The following is a 17600-nucleotide window of genomic DNA, read 5'->3' on the forward strand; positions in this document are numbered from 1 at the left end:
GGCCAATTTTAAGCATTGAAGTTGTTCCAGAGAGTTGTTGCAAAACTTTAGAGCTTTTCGGGCAATACACTGGTTAGTTGCAATGAAGCTTCCCCTGAAATCACGTGTCGGATGTTTTCTGATGAAATTCAGCATTGCAAACTCTAGGTATTCGCCAAGACTTATATAGAAATCTTGTAGGCTACAATATATGGCGTAATAGGGCGTAAAGACACGTACATATTGCAGTTTTTCTTTTACTGTGCTCTTTCCTATAAATAAAATGTCACCTTTTTGTAAACATCTGCGGAAGAACTCCAAAACTCAGATTAATTGTGAAAATATTAAGTAGATTGGGAATCATCATCATCATTATAAGCCAGACTACGCTCACTGCCTCTCCAATTAAGCCCGTCTAAACGGCAGATTTTTGCTCTTTGCGGAGGAGTGATAGTTTATTTTTTTTTTATTATCGCGATAGCTCCTCGTAGAATCTGAGTAGAAGCCCAGCTGCGCGAAGCGAGGTAAAATATCGTTTTTGCAGTGGGCAGAAGAGCGATTCAGCTATTTTTTACTTCTTGTTTGACGTTGCATTTATGCCCGCGCAGCTGCGTACATATCTAAAACATCATGCACTGCTAGCCTGCTAGCATGCTAGTTTTGAAGTTCAAGATATTCATTATTTTGTGTTTAGTGTTCAGTATATTTACTTTATGAGTTTGAAAAGATGTTTCATTATTTGCTCTTGCCGAAGAGGCTGAGAGCTAGCAAGGCTATCTAAGAAGGGCCTCTTTTCCTCGGTCGTCATGTATGACGCGTAGAGTAGGAATTCAAATCAGAATTTTATACGATGTGGGGAATCAAAATTCACTACTGAAAAGCGAGGCAAACATTCTTCTAAGTCGGCTTCCATATTTACTACGATTCTGTCCCAGTATTCTTTTAGTAGGGCTCGGCCAGAAATGAGAACTATTTTTCACAAATAGGCGAACACAAAAACCGCTGAAACGCAGGTATTGTGGGAGAGCTTAGGCTTGGCTTGTAAACTGGCGCTTTGCTGTACCAATCCAGCGCCACGTTGTTCATTGGTAACTATGGTCTACCAGCATATGCGTAGTCTCAGCAACCTCAGCGCCGATCGCATCAGCCAATAAAGACTAGTAGCAAGCTGGAAGGTATCCTTTCGATGCCTGTTTTGGTGTACCGTATTTGTCAAAAGTACCCAGGCTGCATGGTTTGATTCTAGCTTGTACATTGGAGCCCTTCTGGCTTTCTTAAAGATCAAAAGGTGTTGGAAGGTAAGAAGACCACCAGTCCTTACTTTAACGACCATTTCAGCTTTAGGGAAACTGTAAGGGCTCCACTGTACGAGCTAGAAGCAAACCATGCAGCCTGGTTACTTTTGACAAAGACTGTACGTAGTTCAGCCAAGGAATGCTGGCACTTGGCGATATAACGGGACGAGAGTGACCGGTAAAGCCGAGAAGAGCTTACGCTTAAACTAATTAGAACAGCAATGTTCACGACCTTCGCTGTTTCCCAATTACAGGGACACAGTTATCGGACATAGTCGAGAGTAGTTAGCGCATCTTAACAAGAGCAGTTTGATTCTATACCGGCGCGAAAAAATTATAATGGCACGTGATATTAATGTTATTGGGCAACAATGTGCACGGGGACAACCCCGATGTAGACTCCGGCAAGAAGCACAAAAATATAAAACAAAAAACACAGAACAGGATTAAGAAAACCCTACAAAGTTTCTTGAATGGAAATCGCACCCCGACCTGTGCTTGAAATGCGTAATTTTATTTGAATCATTTCACAACACGTCTACTTATTAAGGAGGAGTGCGAAGCAAGTCAAGTTGGAGCCTATCGAAGAATGTTGCTCTTTAAAACCAAAAGGGCTACTTTTATGCGAGATGGTAACTTATCAGGCAGAAATGAGCAAGAAATGAAATTTAAAATAACGCAGGCACACAATTTAATTGGAATGACGTAAGAATTTTTTTTCTTGCGAATCTATAAGGCTCACCTGCTGTTAAACACTTTCCTAAGGTGATCACGTAGTCTTTTTTTCTTAAATGGGGGCCAACGCCAACCATGGTGGCCACATATGCACTTAAAGAAGAATTAAAAAACGCTTCTCAGTTCTGCGAAATGATGTGTGTGCTCGTTGTTTAACCACAGGTGGTCAAATAATCTGGAGCTAGCATCTCGTAGGTGATATGAAGCTCCGAGATGATAAGCCCCCCTTGTCACCCTATACCGTCGTCCAGAGGTTTTACCTTCATTTTTGCCAGCCGTGGGATTATCGGCATGAAAAACTCGATGGGCATAGCTAAGATTTTTGACAAGAACAAGAATTTGTTGGAATTGTGCTGTATGACTTTAAAAAGAACAAGAAAACAAACCTAGTTTCACTTTTTGAGAAAAGACAGACTCGGCTGTAACGAAACATAGCTGACGTCACCAGCAACGAAGAGACACCAAAGCAAGAATGGTAGGCTTGAATAAAAGCAAAAATTTTGGAGCTCATCGAACAATCGAAAACGAATTTTAAACCTCTAAGACGTTTCACAATTTTTTTCGCAGTTAGTTCTCAGTATCCTAAAAAAAACTTCAAACACATCAGTGATATTAGGGACAGGGTAGCAGCTCTCTCACTCTCTCTCTCTCGCTATAGGGCAGAACATGAGAACATAGTCTCATCAGTGACCTGCGAGGCTGAAATGAGGTTGCTGCATGTATATCTTGCGACCTCTCGTAGGTGCCTAAAGTTGATGTGCCAATAAAGCGGCAGAAAGTTGGGTGAAGCAGTGTGTTGCTAACGTTTCTCAGAAATGCCGACAAAACTGTAGCTTTAGCTGCCCTGAAAAAGAACAGAATATAATAGTAACCTTTGTAATAGTGCTTTGGTCGTATGCTAGTGAAATAAATAAAACAGCCGGCTCAATAGAGAAAAACTGATGAGAAAAAATTTTGGCAGATCTGTTCACAGTCTGGGACCTGAAACAAATAATACTTACATTTCCGATTCTCAAACAACTAGAACACGACGTCGTAAGTACAAGACTTAACTGGAGCTCCTTATTTTCTGCTCTATACATAGAAAACATGCAATTGTACGTGTTGAAGAACATATGTGGTTTTTTCGAAGTGTTGTGCAGCGTCTGCTGATGAAAGCTTTCGGTTTAATTTTTACGATTGTAAAAGCTGGAACTCTGAGTTTGCGGCAAAAATATGCGCTCTTCAGTTCTGATGCCAATCTTTCCTTCGCTTAGAATTGTCGATAAAGCATAACTTTATTGCTGTATTTTTAAGGAACTATGTTTTTACTCGTGCGGGAACAAAATAAGGCCAAATAACATTTTTCACCAAATATACTCAGGGAATAATACAGTGGAAACCATGCACAGAGTCTACAAACATTATAACGCTTGCTTTGTAATGCTCAAAATTTTTCTTGAGTGTTCCTGGCTCAAATTTCGCGATTGTTTTGGATCCGCGATGAACTACATCTCTACGCAGAGTTCAGGAGAACATTTAAGTGGCGCTGTAAACACGGCAGGGAGTAACATGCCACACCGACTACGCAGAAAGGCTTGGGCGGCAGCGCCTGTCTGTTTTTATACGCTGCTATTATTTAGGAATCCCTCCCCTGAATCGCACACACTTTCTGCTCCCATCTTTGTGCCTGTGTTTTGTTCTGGAGAGTACATCACACTCACTGGTCTAGATATATGTATAAGCAGAGTGAATGCTGCTTGGAAGTGCTATGCTTGACAAGTGAAGCCGTGCTTCTTATTGACGATGCAACACTTGTTAGCGCAAAATGAACCACCTATTCAGCGTTGTTCAAAGTACGCCAGCCTTACCATTAGCCCTGAGTTTCGGCTTCAATCCAAAGGCATACAGCAAGGCGCTAACTCGTGTTAATTAAATCCTTGCCGAAATTAAGAGGAAAAAATGGGCTTGGGAGGGAATGTAATGCGAAGGCAAGATAACCGCTGGTCCTTAGGGGTAACGGAGTGATTCCAAGAGAAGACAAACGTAGCAGGGGGCGGATAAGATTAAGAAGTTTCCGGGGATACGGTGGCTGCAACTGGCAAATGACAGGGTTAATTGGAGGGACATGGGGGGGGGGGGGGGGGCTTTGCCGTGCAGTGGGCGTAGTCAGGCTGATGAAGATGATGATGTTGATGAAATAAAATAGAGTGCCTCTGTGTTTAGATCACCACTGAAAACACACTGCAAGCGCTAACGATGCTTTTGTTTTTCATATTCGTAATGGCAGGGGCTACATCCTAAAACGAAGTGCATACCTAGACGTTCCTGTGTTCGCATTCTCAGCCAACGTTACTAGATTACCTCCTTCAGTTTGCAAACTCCGCCGGGATGCGGCGGCGAAACGTGGCCCCCTTCGGTTCCCACTCGCGAGGTGGCGCTTCCGACGCCATTGGCCCGGTCGCGTCGTCACTGTGCCAGCGCGCGGCGTTAACCAACGGCGTTAACAGCAATGAATTCCGCTTAAGGGGAGCTATTTCCGAGATATCGAGTAAACACTATTTCGATTGTGCAAATAGAATATCGTTTGAGGCACTAGAGCGATGCCACATGGACGAGATTTCGCTGAGATGCCCGCTCGCGTCGTCACGGAGCCAGCGCGCGGCGTTAACCAACGGCGTTAACAGCAATCAATTCCGTTTAAGGGGAGCTATTTACAAGATAGCGAGCAAACACTATTTCGATTGTGCAAATAGAATATCGTTTGAGCCACTAGAGCGATGCCACATGGACGAGATTTCGCTGAGATGCCCGCTCGCGTCGTCACTGTGCCAGCGCGCGGCGTTAACCAACGGCGTTAACAGCAATGAATTCCGCTTAAGGGGAGCTATTTCCGAGATATCGAGTAAACACTATTTCGATTGTGCAAATAGAATATCGTTTGAGGCACTAGAGCGATGCCACATGGACGAGATTTCGCTGAGATGCCCGCTCGCGTCGTCACGGAGCCAGCGCGCGGCGTTAACCAACGGCGTTAACAGCAATCAATTCCGTTTAAGGGGAGCTATTTACAAGATAGCGAGCAAACACTATTTCGATTGTGCAAATAGAATATCGTTTGAGCCACTAGAGCGATGCCACATGGACGAGATTTCGCTGAGATGCCCGCTCGCGTCGTCACGGAGCCAGCGCGCGGCGTTAACCAACGGCGTTAACAGCAATCAATTCCGTTTAAGGGGAGCTATTTACAAGATAGCGAGCAAACACTATTTCGATTGTGCAAATAGAATATCGTTTGAGCCACTAGAGCGATGCCACATGGACGAGATTTCGCTGAGATGCCCGCTCGCGTCGTCACGGAGCCAGCGCGCGGCGTTAACCAACGGCGTTAACAGCAATCAATTCCGTTTAAGGGGAGCTATTTACAAGATAGCGAGCAAACACTATTTCGATTGTGCAAATAGAATATCGTTTGAGCCACTAGAGCGATGCCACATGGACGAGATTTCGCTGAGATGCCCGCTCGCGTCGTCACGGAGCCAGCGCGCGGCGTTAACCAACGGCGTTAACAGCAATCAATTCCGTTTAAGGAGAGCTATTTACGAGACAGCGAGCAAACACTATTTCGATTGCGCAAATAGAATATCGTTTGAGCCACTAGAGCGATGCCACATGGACGAGATTTCGCTGAGATGCCCGCTCGCGTCGTCACGGAGCCAGCGCGCGGCGTTAACCAACGGCGTTAACAGCAATCAATTCCGTTTAAGGGGAGCTATTTACGAGACAGCGAGCAAACAGTATTTCGATTGTGCAAATAGAATATCGTTTGAGCCACTACAGCGATGCCACATGGACGAGATTTCGCTGAGATGCCCACATAGTGCTACGCGGGACACCTAAACATTCACCTGAGTAGATTAATCGCGTTGCTGTTCTTTTGAATTGTTCTATATGAAATTACGTCGTTGCGGTTTTCTTTTGTTGAAGAGCACTCAAGGCTAAGATGCGCGTTATTTAAAAGCAAGATACCGAACTACTTCAGTGAAAGCTCGCCGTTTTTAAGGCTATAAAACGAGAAAAACAACGATGACAAAAGTCAAACTAAAAAGGATTTATTGATTCGATACACCAAACATGAACTGAGAGTCTCTTTTCAACAGACAGTTACAGTCAAACTGAAAACAATTTATTGAATCAATGCACCAAACATGAACTGGTAGCCAGTTTTCAAGAGCCAGAATTACAAGAGACGCGCTTTCTTGTTTGCTACAGCCACCTTTTCCTTGCATTCTAATTTATGGTTAAAATCTCGCGAGAAAAGTGCATTCTTGTCACAATGTCAAAGCCAGCGTTTTAGCGCTGGCTTTGACAAGTGCTTGGGGCAATTAGGAACAATTCGCCGCACAGCATCTTCCTTAAGAGCCCGCTTCTCACGCGGTATGAAAACTACATCACCATGAACTTTATGCACGAAGTCTTTCACGATATCCTCCCCGTGAAAGTGGAGGTCGCAAACTGCGCAAGACCTGGTCAGCTCCTTATCCAACCTGGGTTTTGCCCGTCGCCACCGTTTAAGCCGCACATCGTCAGCGGCCGGCTTAAAAAAATGCCTTTTTTCGGCCGAGGATTTCGTAGAATCGTAGCCACTTCGGCAACCAGTCACAAAGCAACGAGGCATGTTTCCTCACATTTAGGAACCGTCACAGGCTGACACGACATACACACACTTACGATGATCAACGATGATGAAATGCAGTCGGACAATATTTGGAAAACCTGTTCCTGCCTTTAATTTGGAGCAGACAAGTCAAGCTCCGTCGCACGATCCGCAAAGCACGCAGATCGATCGAGCGCACGGACGCTACACGTTGGACGCTACTGTGATAAGTTGCAGCGGAAGCACACATCGGGGCACAAGCTGCGTCGACAGATCTCGCTGAGACTCGCAGGGAAAGCGATCACTACGCAACAACGTTCAAGGCAACAAAGAAACACCCAGCAGCCTGCGTTGACTTCGCACTGACCGGCTCCGCCGTCCCGCCGTCAGACCGGACAAATGGCGACGAGCGCGCCTCCGCTCGGCGGTACAGCGAAGGGTGACACCCGCGGCGTCGGAGTTTGCAAACTTAAAGAGGTAATCTAGTAACGTTGTTCTCAGCGTCCACCCTTTGTTTCGGCCACCGCAGCCTTTCGCGCTCTTTTGTGAACATTTGGTCTCCTCCGAATTGTCTCCTCCGAAAACACAATTTTCTCCCACTTGTCTAGCCGTTTATTGCCACACCTTTGCTAAGGAGCAAGTAATACACTATACCTTTCAATCTAAGATCCTTGGCCACGTTTTACCGCTCTGTTCAGGTCTGCCTTAGCATAAATAGCTGAATATTGCATCTCAATAGTCGAAAAATAACTGGTGAACTTTTAATAATGAGAAACAAATACGATGCTTTTCACTGTGGCCTTGCAAATGCGGTAATTTTTTTCCGACACCGCATTTACGTTTAGGTATGGGCTTTAAATTACTGCAAGTTTTTGTGGCTCGAGCAAACGAGTAATATTCATCAAAACGTTAAAAACAAATACGATAACATTCAGTCCCAGCAAGTAGCAACAACGTAGCATCAACTAAGTGGCGCAATGTCCGTATGCGTGAAGGAATTTCAAGAGACGTGCAAGCAGTCACTATTTTATTTCTCCCTCAGGTTACCTCTGTGATTTCCTGCAGAGTGTCCGGTTGTGCTGGAGGAAATGTGCTTTTTCTTCGATCAGTACATCTCAAGCAAATGCCAGCAGTATAGCCTGTTCACAGGTGAAGGCTAAAGTTTAACTTTTCCGGCTTAGTGGCAGCAGCGGAGATCTAAAACACCGCGGAACTTCTGTCGATCTTGATCTTCATTCGCAGTCGAACAAAACCAGTGTGCGGCAGTTTTCCCACGCTTTCTCATAGACGACCGCTGTGCAGGTTTCCTTCGGCTAGTGCGAGAAAGAAAAGGCAATAAAGCACAATGTTATTTGTTATTTCATTGGGTGCTACTTTTCTCTGGCTTGTGAAATATTCTTTCTACAAAGAAGAGTTCAAGTGACGGTGTGTCACCAACTCAGAGCTCCTGTACTTTTGTTGCAATAACAAAAAAGCCTGCCGGTAAATCTTGCAAGAATGAGTGTTATCCTATATGCACTTAAGAAATCAATATGCTCACCAAACGGTACGCAATAGTAGCTGAGTATGGTGGTTCTAGAATGGTCATTACAATATTGTAGAGGCATTGGTGAAGATAGTTTCACTAGATTTTTCCAAAACGCATGCATTGGCGTCTGTATTAGAAAGTGTAGAAAGCGTTTCCGGACTCCTCACAGAACTACGCGGCGAACAAAGACACGTCTCGCCGGAAAACACGATTTGTATATTAAGAAAAGTAGCGTATACAAGGGGGGAAGTGTTACATAAACACAGCCATAGTAAGAGTGAAATTTTCAGGCCACTTGCCACGCTCTCCGTTGGTGGGCAGCGCTCCTCGCTATATTCAACCTCACCAATTTTGCAGTTGGTTGCGGCGGTGGTGAAGGTGAGACGGTACTTCACGCCTGATACGACCTGCCGTTGAAAGAACGAGAAGCATGTTATAACGCATTTAACTGATTCCCAGGAACGAGCATGCCTTGTTCGCACTTAAATACACCTGCTTTGCAAAACCGTTTCCCATACCTAGCGGAACTAAGGCGCTCTTGTTTTTCTTGAGCCGCTAACAAGTGCATATTGTCACGTAGTGGTGACTGCAGTCCGGCGAACAGGAAAGCAACGAGGATGTCTTCGAAACGGAACTGTTTATTCGGGCTGACTTGCGCCTGCAAAGAACTGAATCACTCGGCGGCGGCGTAGCAACAAGCGTGCTCGGCGGTCGTCGGACAGAATGCCCGTCGCTGTCGGCCGTGCTCTTTTTAAAGTTGATAGCGAACCTTTGAGATAAAGCGTGGAAGGTTCTAGAACTTTCTGGCACAAAGTAGAATCGGCTCGGCCTGGATGCGATCATTCGAGATAATTCTAGGCGCGCCTTGCGTCTCAAACGAAGCGATAAAGCGGCGTGCCGGCAGCCTTGAAGCATGAACAAAGAAACACAACAAACAAACGCTACAAAGATTCGCGGCAGTACTCCCATCTCAAAGTAGCATCGACTCGATGCTTTAGAACATAATGCGGCTATCAACAATCAAAAACAGATTGTGCAAAAATAAACACCGAATCTAGAAACTCGGCATCCTTTAGCGTGGATTATAGGGCTTTAGGCGTGCGGCATGGACTACTTCTGGTCGTACGCGGCGTCGCTGGGATGCGGTCATTTGTTCAGGGACGACTTCATAGTCCAATTCACCTAGCCGACGAAGAACCTTATACGGGCCGAAATAGCATCGCAAAAGCTTTTCGCTTATCCGCGGCGGCGAATGGGCGTCCAAACCCAGACTCGGTCTCCTGGCTTGTATTCCGCGTTGCGTCTTCGTAGGTTGTAGTGTGTGGCGTCGGCCCGCTGCTGGTCTTTTATCCTTAATCGGGCAAGTCTTCGGGCTTCTTCTGCGCGTTGTAGATAGGCGGCGACGTCGACGTTATCTTCTTCGGTAACGTTCGGCAGCATGGCGTCCAGCGTGGTCGTGGCTTCTCTGCCATGGACGAGACTAAAAGGCGTCATCTGGGTGGTTTCCTGCACTGCGGTGTTGTAGGCGAAGGCTACGTAAGGCAAGATGACGTCCCAGGTCTTGTGTTCGGCATCGACGCACATGGCGAGCATATCGACGATGGTTTTGTTGAGGCGCTCGGTCAGTCCGTTGGTCTGCAGGTGGTATGCAGTTGTTCTCCGGTGGCTGGTTTGGCTGTAACGCAGGATGGCTTGCGTCAGTTCCGCCGTGAATGCTGTTCCTCTGTCAGTGATGAGCACATCGGTGGCGCCGTGTCGCAGAAGAATGTTCTCCACGAAAATTTTGGCGATTTCTGCTGCTGTTCCGTTATGCAGGGCTTTTTCCTCGGCGTAGCGGGTCAGGTAGTCGGTCGCTATAATGATCCACTTATTTTCAGATGTTGATTTCGGGAAAGGGTCACACAAGTCCATGCCAATCTGCTGAAAGGGCCTTGAGGGGGGTTCTATGGGGTTCAGAAATCCTGCTGGTCGGGTTGGAGGGATCTTTCGTCGCTGACAACCTCGGCAGGCTTTCACATAATGTGCGACATCGGCAGACAGTCGGGGCCAGTAATACTTGTCTTGAATGCGGCGGAAGGTGCGAGAAAACCCGAGATGTCCAGCTGTCGGCTCATCGTGTGAGGCCTGAAGAACTTCTCCGCACAGACTTACAGGTACAACAAGGAGGTAGGCTTTCTTGTTCGCTGCAAAGTTTTTCTTCGCGAGGACATCGTTCTGTAAGCAGAACAAAGACAATCTTCGCTTGAAAGAGGCGGCAGGTGAAGAAACCTTGCCTTCCAAGTATTCGATGAGGCATTTTATGTCGGGGTCCGAGCGTTGCTGTTGCGCGAAAGAGCTGGATCAGATGGATCCCAGGAACGCGTCCTCATCGTCGTCCGGCGGCGGTGCATCTACAGGGGCTCGTGACAGGCAGGCGGCGTCAGAGTGCCTGCGTCCGGACTTGTAAACGACGGTTACATCAAACTCCTGGAGCACCAGGCTCCATCGAGCGAGGCGGCCGGAGGGGTCCTTCAAACTGGCGAGCCAGTACAGTGCGTGGGGATCGCTGACCACCTTGAACGGTCGTCTGTACAGGTAGGGGTGGGATTTCGACGTAGCCCAGATGATGGCAAGGCACTCCTTCTCAGTTGTCCAATAATTAGCTTCGGCTTTGAACAGAGAACGGCTAGCGTACGCGATGACCTTCTCCCCTCCGTCAATTTTCTGAACGAGAACAGTACCTAGGCCCACACTACTTGCGCCGATATGAATTTCAGTCTCGGCGTTTTCATCGAAGTGCGCGAGGATCGGTTTGGTCTGTAAACGACGGTGAAGTTCCTTGAAGGCATCCACTTGCGGCGCTTCCCATTTAAATGGCACGTCTGCCTTTGTCACGTGGGTCAGTGGCTCGGCAATGCACGAAAAGTTCTTCACAAATCGTCGGTAGCACGCGCACAGTCCGAGCAATCTGTGCACAGCTTTCTTATCGGCCGGTGGCGGTAACATTGCGATAGCAGCTGTTTTCTGCGGGTCTGGGCGTACTCCCTCCTTGCTAACAATGTGGCTTAGAAAGAGTAGCTCTTCATAGGCAAAGTGGCACTTCTCTGCTTTCAAGGTTAGCCCGGACGATTTGATTGCGTCTAGTACTGTTCGAAGCCTTTTCAGGTGCTCCTCAAAGTTCGAGGCGAAGACAACGACGTCATCTAAATATACCAGACAAATCTGCCACTTCAGGCCTGCCAGCACTGTATCCATCACTTGCTGAAATGTGGCTGGTGCGGAACAGAGTCCAAATGGCATCACCTTGAACTCGAAGAGGCCATCTTGTGTGATGAGTGCGGTCTTCTCGCAATCTCGTTCTTCGCCCTCAATTTGCCAGTAGCCGCTCTTGAGGTCCATTGATGAGAAATACCTGGCGTTGCAGAGCCGGTCCAGTGCGTCGTCGATGCGAGGGAGGGGGTAGACGTCCTTCTTTGTGATGTTGTTCAAGCGGCGGCAATCAACGCAGAATTGAAGTGGATCGTCTTTCTTTCTCACTAGAACAACAGGTGCTGCCCAGGGGCTTTTTGAAGGCTGAATAACGTCGTCGCGCAGCATTTCTCCCACTTGGTGCCTGATGGCTTGTGGTTCTCGCGGCAACACTCGGTAGGGGCTCTGGCGGAGAGGTCGGGCGTGCTGGTCGGTTATAATGCGATGTTTGGCAATCGGCGTTTGTCGGACCTTCGGTGATGACGAGAAGCACTCGCTGTAGCTTCGAAGGAGATTGCGAATCTGGTCTTGTCTGTTCCGGGGCAGGGCTGGGTTTATGTCGAAAGTGGGCGAGTTCTCTTGGTCTGGCAAGTCTTCTACGGATGGGTCGGAGATCTTGAAGAAGTCTCGTACGTCGGATATTTCGTCGAGGAATGCAATCGTCGTTCCTCGGTTCACGTGCCGGTATTCTTCGCTGAAGTTAGTCAACAATGCCTCGGCTTGTCTTCGCGGAAATGTGCGATGCCTATTGCAATGCCGATTCCTCGGTCGAGGAGCAACTGCATGTTCCCCTCGATAATAGTTTCAGTGTTATTCGCTTCCGTGGCGCCCACGGTGATGATGAGGCTTGAGCGGGGTGGGACACTCACTTGTTCCTCCAGGACACTGAGCACGTAGTGTTGATACGGAGTTCTCATCGACGGGATGGCCTCGTCCGTGGAAAGTGTGATAATCTTGGATCGCAAGTCGATGATCGCTTGATGCTCATTAAGGAAATCTATGCCCAAGATCACTTCGCGGGAACATTGCCGTAGAACTACAAAGGTCGCGGGATAGGTATGTCTCTTGAGAGTCACTCGCGCTGTACATTGTCCTGATGGCGTAATGAGGGGGCCTCCTGCGGTACGAATTTGTGGGCCGTCCCAAGCGGTCGCTACTTTCCTGAGTTGCGCAGCGAATGGTCCGCTCATCACCGAATAATTGGCTCCCGTGTCGAAAAGAGCGGTGACTTTCTGGCTGTCGATAACCACTTCTAAGTCGGATGTCCTGGCTCTGGAGTTACACGTCGTCCTCGGCGTCGGGTTACGGCTTCGTAGGGTATGTGAATCGTGGGTGGGGCGTGTGGTTGGAGCTTTTCTTAATGGCGGCGTAGTTTTGAAGGCGGTTTGCGCTGTGGTCGAGGTTGTTGTATGCGTCGTCGGTGTAGTAGGTGCGGCGTCTTCATACGGTGTGGTCTCTGGAGGATCGTCGTCGTTTCCTCGGCAAGCAACCTGACCTCCACAGGTTGCTTTGTTTAGTTTCCCCTACGGGGGCTACGGGACCTTCCTCGTACAGCCGCGGCGTAGCTGCGGCCCGGTGATGCAAAACGTGCAGTGGACGGTGACGGGGAGCGGGAAAACCGGCTTGACAACACGTACTCCCCTCTGCGCAATTAGTCGTCAATTTCCCGTGGTCGCTGGACAGGGAATGCTCGTGGGGCGTCGATGGCAAAACCTCGCAGGCCGATGCGTCTGTACGGGCAGTGGCGAAGTAAATGACCGTCTTCGCCGCAATGGAAGCAGAGTGGGCGGTTGTTGGAAGTCCTCCAGGCGTCGCACTTCCCGGGGCTTGGGCGTCGTTCGTAGGCTGGGCGGGCGAGAGCAGGGGAACGGCGTTCGGGAACAGCTCGTTCACGTCGAATAGGCGGACTTCGGCTCTCGCGTTGGGGCTGAGGACTGCGTAGTGCAGCGGGGTAGGTTAATGCTGCAGCTTCAGCAGGAGGCGGAGATAACGGGGTGCCCAGCGGATGCTGCAGTTCTTCGCGTACAATTTCCTCAAGGGTCGCGACTTGAGGCTGGTTGGGAGATGGTAGCAGGCGACGCAGCTCTTCCCGTACAATTTCGCGGATAACATCCCGCAGGTAGCCTCCGAATGTTGTGCCATCCGAGAGGGCAGACGAGGTCACTTGGGGCTGTCGAGTAAAATGACGGGCTCGTGCTTCCAAAGTTTTCTCAATGGCGGCTGCTTCAGTGGTGAATCCCGCGACTGTCGTCGGTGGATTTCGGGTGAGACCGCCGAAAAGTGCCTCTTTAGCACCACGCATAAGAAGCTCCACCTTCTTCTCCTCCGCCATGTCAGGATCGACTCGTCGAAAAAGGCGCTTCATATCTTCTACCTATGCGGTCACTGACTCCTTCGGGTGTTGGATGCATTACTGTAGGAGGAGCTGAGCTCTTTCTTTCGTGATGATGCTCGTGAAGGCCTTCAGGAACTCCCGTTTAAATAATTCCCACGTCGCTAGAGAAGCTTCGTTGTTTTCGAACCAGATTCCCGCTGGTCCTTCCAAGGCGAATAAAACATGGCTCATCTTAGTCTGGTCGTCCCAACTGTTGAACACGGCAACACGCTCAAACTGTTCCAACCATTCCTCGGGATCGTCGCCCGGTGAAGCGTTGAACGTGGGCGGCAGTCGGGGCTGGTGTAAAATAATGGGGGCTGGTGTCGTAGCCATGGCTGAAGTCGAAATTGAGGGGTCCTTCTTCGTTCGCGTGCGGTCCGGTATCAGTCCTAATTCTGGTGGACACCTCTGGAGACGACGGCTGCTTCGCCCTTCGCCTGCGGAGGGGACGGCTTCTGCGTCTTTCGCGGGATCTTCTTCGAGACGGCTCGGGCTGCTCTGACGGCTCCCAGGGGGTGAGGGCGATAGGGATATCCGTTAGCACCTCCACCGAATGTCACGTAGTGGTGACTGCCGTCCGGCGAAGAGGAAAACAACGAGGATGTCTTCGAAACGGAACTCTTTATTCGGGTTGACTTGCGCCCGCAAAGAACTGAATCACTCGGCGGCGGCGTAGCAACAAGCGTGCTCGGCGGTCGTCATGCATCACAAGCGGAGCGATAAAGCGGCGTGCCGGCAGCATTGAAGCATGAAAACATAAACACAACAAACAAACGCTACAAAGATTCGTGGTATTACTCCCCTCTCAATGGCGCGAATCTTTGTAGCGTTTATTTGTTGTGTTTATTTGTTCATGCTTCAAGGCTGCTGGCACGCCGGTTTATCGCCTCGTTTGTGACGCAAGACGCGCCTAGAATTATCTCGTTGATCGCACCCAGGTGGAGCCGATTGTACTTTGTGCCAGAAAGTTGTAGACCCTTCCACGCTTTATCTCGAAGGTTCGCTATCAGCTTTAAAAAGAGCACGGCCGACAGCGACGGGCATTCTGTACGACGACCGCCGAGCACGCTTGTTGCTACGCCGCCGCTGAGTGATTCAGTTCTTTATTCGGGCTGACTTGCGCCCGCAAAGAACGTGCGTCGCACACTGGCGTCGTTGACTGCCAGCGTGCCCGATCTGGATGTTGATGAAACCCCGCCCTCCAGGATGTGTGAAGCGCTAACGGTCGCTGAGCTGACCCGCGAACAACTCCAGAAAACGAGACGGGCACGCTGGCGCCAACTGACCTCAGCTGCGCTTCCTGCAGATGTGAGGGACTTCGGCTGGCTGCGAAGCTGGCGGGTCCTGCCCACAAGAGACCGCCTTGCGGCGTGGGGCGTGGCGCCCTCCGCCCGATGCCCGCAATGCGGTCTTTTAGAAACGTTGCGGCACGCTGTGTTCGACTGTGTAGTGGCGCGCACCTTTTGGGTACTGGTGCCACGGATGTTTTTAACCCGCCTCGAAGCGCGCACTAGTTCACGCGAACTGTTTACAAATATGCTCTTGTGTGTCGGCATGTTCGTTTTGTGGCGGCAGCGTGGAGCGGCTTCCTTAAATGGGCGTCCGCAAAGAGCAATGTTTCCAATGTTGCAGCGCCTCCGCACGCGCCTCTTTGAGCAAGCATGCGTGGACGCACTGTCAATGAGTGAGGATGAGTTCTTGCGCAAATGGTCGACATATTTCATCGTCCTGCGCGGCGGTCGAGTGTCGGCTTTCTTACTGCCTTACTGACGTGCTCAGTGCTGCGTCACTGCGCATGTGCTTGACTGATCAGAGCATTGAGTTCAGCAGTTTTGCATTGTATTTTTGTTGACATTAGAAAAAAATAAACTTCTCTTTCTACGCCGCCGAGTGATTCAATTCATTGCGGGCGCAAGCCAGCCCGAATATAGAGTTTCGTTTCGACGACATTCTCGCTGTGTTCCTGTTCGCCGGACTGCACTCACCACTACTTGACATCTGATGGAGGTGCTAACGGATGTCCCTGTCGCCCTCGCCCCCTGGGAGCCGTCAGAGCAGCCCGAGCCGTCTCGAAGAAGATCACGCGAAAGTCGCAAAAGCTGAAAGCCGAATGCCGAAAGCCGCAGAAGTGATATCGGCAAGCCCCCCAGAAGATACCCCTGCAAGTGGAGATAACCTTCGGGATCTGATACGCGAAATTGTTCGCGAAGAACTTCGTCGTCTGCTGCCATCCCCAACGCAGCAGACCCAGCACAAGCAGCAGACTCATGTGGCGCCGCTCATGGACATCATCCGTGAAGAAGTGCAGCATGCACTTCGCTCCCCGTCACAGACGAAACGAACGGAAGCTGTAGCCGTGAACTACGCTGCAGCACTGCGCAGTCCCCCCGCATCGACGAGACCCCCCCAACCCATCTTCGACGCGCACCAGCTCTACAAGAATGACGGCCCCAAACTCCGTCCCATATTACGACCCATATTACGAGCGACGCAACAGCTTTACGAAATGCGACGAGTGGCGGACTCCCGGCAACCGCCCACTGTGTTTCCATTGTGGCCATGCCGGGCAGATACTTCGCCACTGCGCCTACAGACGCATCGGCCTGCGAGGTTTCGCCATCCACGCCCCACAACTGCTCCCCGGCCAGCGATCACGGGAAATCGACGAATACCTGCACAGAGGGGAGTACGTGTCGTCAAGCCGTTTTTCCCGCTCGCCGTCGCCGTCCACTGCGCGTTTTGCATCACCCGGCCGCAGCTACGCCGTGGCTGTAAGAGGAAGGTCCCCTCGCCCCCGTAGGGGAAACTAAACAAAGCAACTTGTGGAGGTCAGGTTGCTTGCCGACGAAACGACGAAGATCTTCCAGCGACCACGCCGTTTGAAGATTCCGCAACTACTACGCCGACGACGCATACAACAACCTTGAACACGACGCAAACCGCCTTCAAAACTACGCCACCATCAAGAAAAGCTCCGACCACACGCCCCACCCACGATTCACATACCCGACGAAGCCGTAACCCGCCCTTCTAATCGCAGCAATGCGCTTGATTTGAGGGGCGAACCTTTCAGTGCCCGTTATCCCTTATAAAAATTTCTATAGACAGTCCATAGACTGTCTATAGACTTTAGTCTATGAAGTCTATAGACTGTCTATAGACAAATCCTTTAGACTGGTCTATAGACAGTCTATAGATTTATGGCCATACACTTTTAGTAGACTTTTGTCTATAGACAGTCTATAGACAAATGTCTACTGAAAGTCTATAGGTCTATAGGAAGTCTATAGACACATGTCTATAGACAGTCTATAGACGATCTATAGACTTATGGTTATAGATTTCCTATAGAGCTGTCTATAGACCGTCTATAGACACTTGTCTATAGATGGACTATAGACGACCTATAGACTTATGGCCATAGACTTCCTGTAGATTACTGTCTATAGACAGTCTACAGACAAAAGTCTACTAGTCCAGTAGACATATGTCTATAGACTGTCTATAGACATTCCATAGGTGTGTGGCCTGGTAGTGCTATAGACCTTTGTCTATAGACAGTCTATAGACCTCTGTCTACTAAACTATTAGTAGACCATTATCTATAGACTGCCTATAGACTGTCCACAATCATTGAAAAAGGTCACCAGACAGAGTTCACACATGAAACAATCAATATACTTACAAATTTAGTTTATTTCCAAGCTATCCAGGCTGGGAATATGCAATACATGCACCATAAGAATGCACCACAGTAATATAAAAGTTGGAAGTAACAGTCCGGCTAGTTTGCTCAGAAGCATTCTTGTGGCATGTTGTCGG

This window comes from Amblyomma mixtum, chromosome 8 (genome assembly GCF_055824585.1).
Source record: "Amblyomma mixtum isolate Tamu chromosome 8, ASM5582458v1, whole genome shotgun sequence".
In the NCBI taxonomy this organism is placed as follows: domain Eukaryota; kingdom Metazoa; phylum Arthropoda; class Arachnida; order Ixodida; family Ixodidae; genus Amblyomma; species Amblyomma mixtum.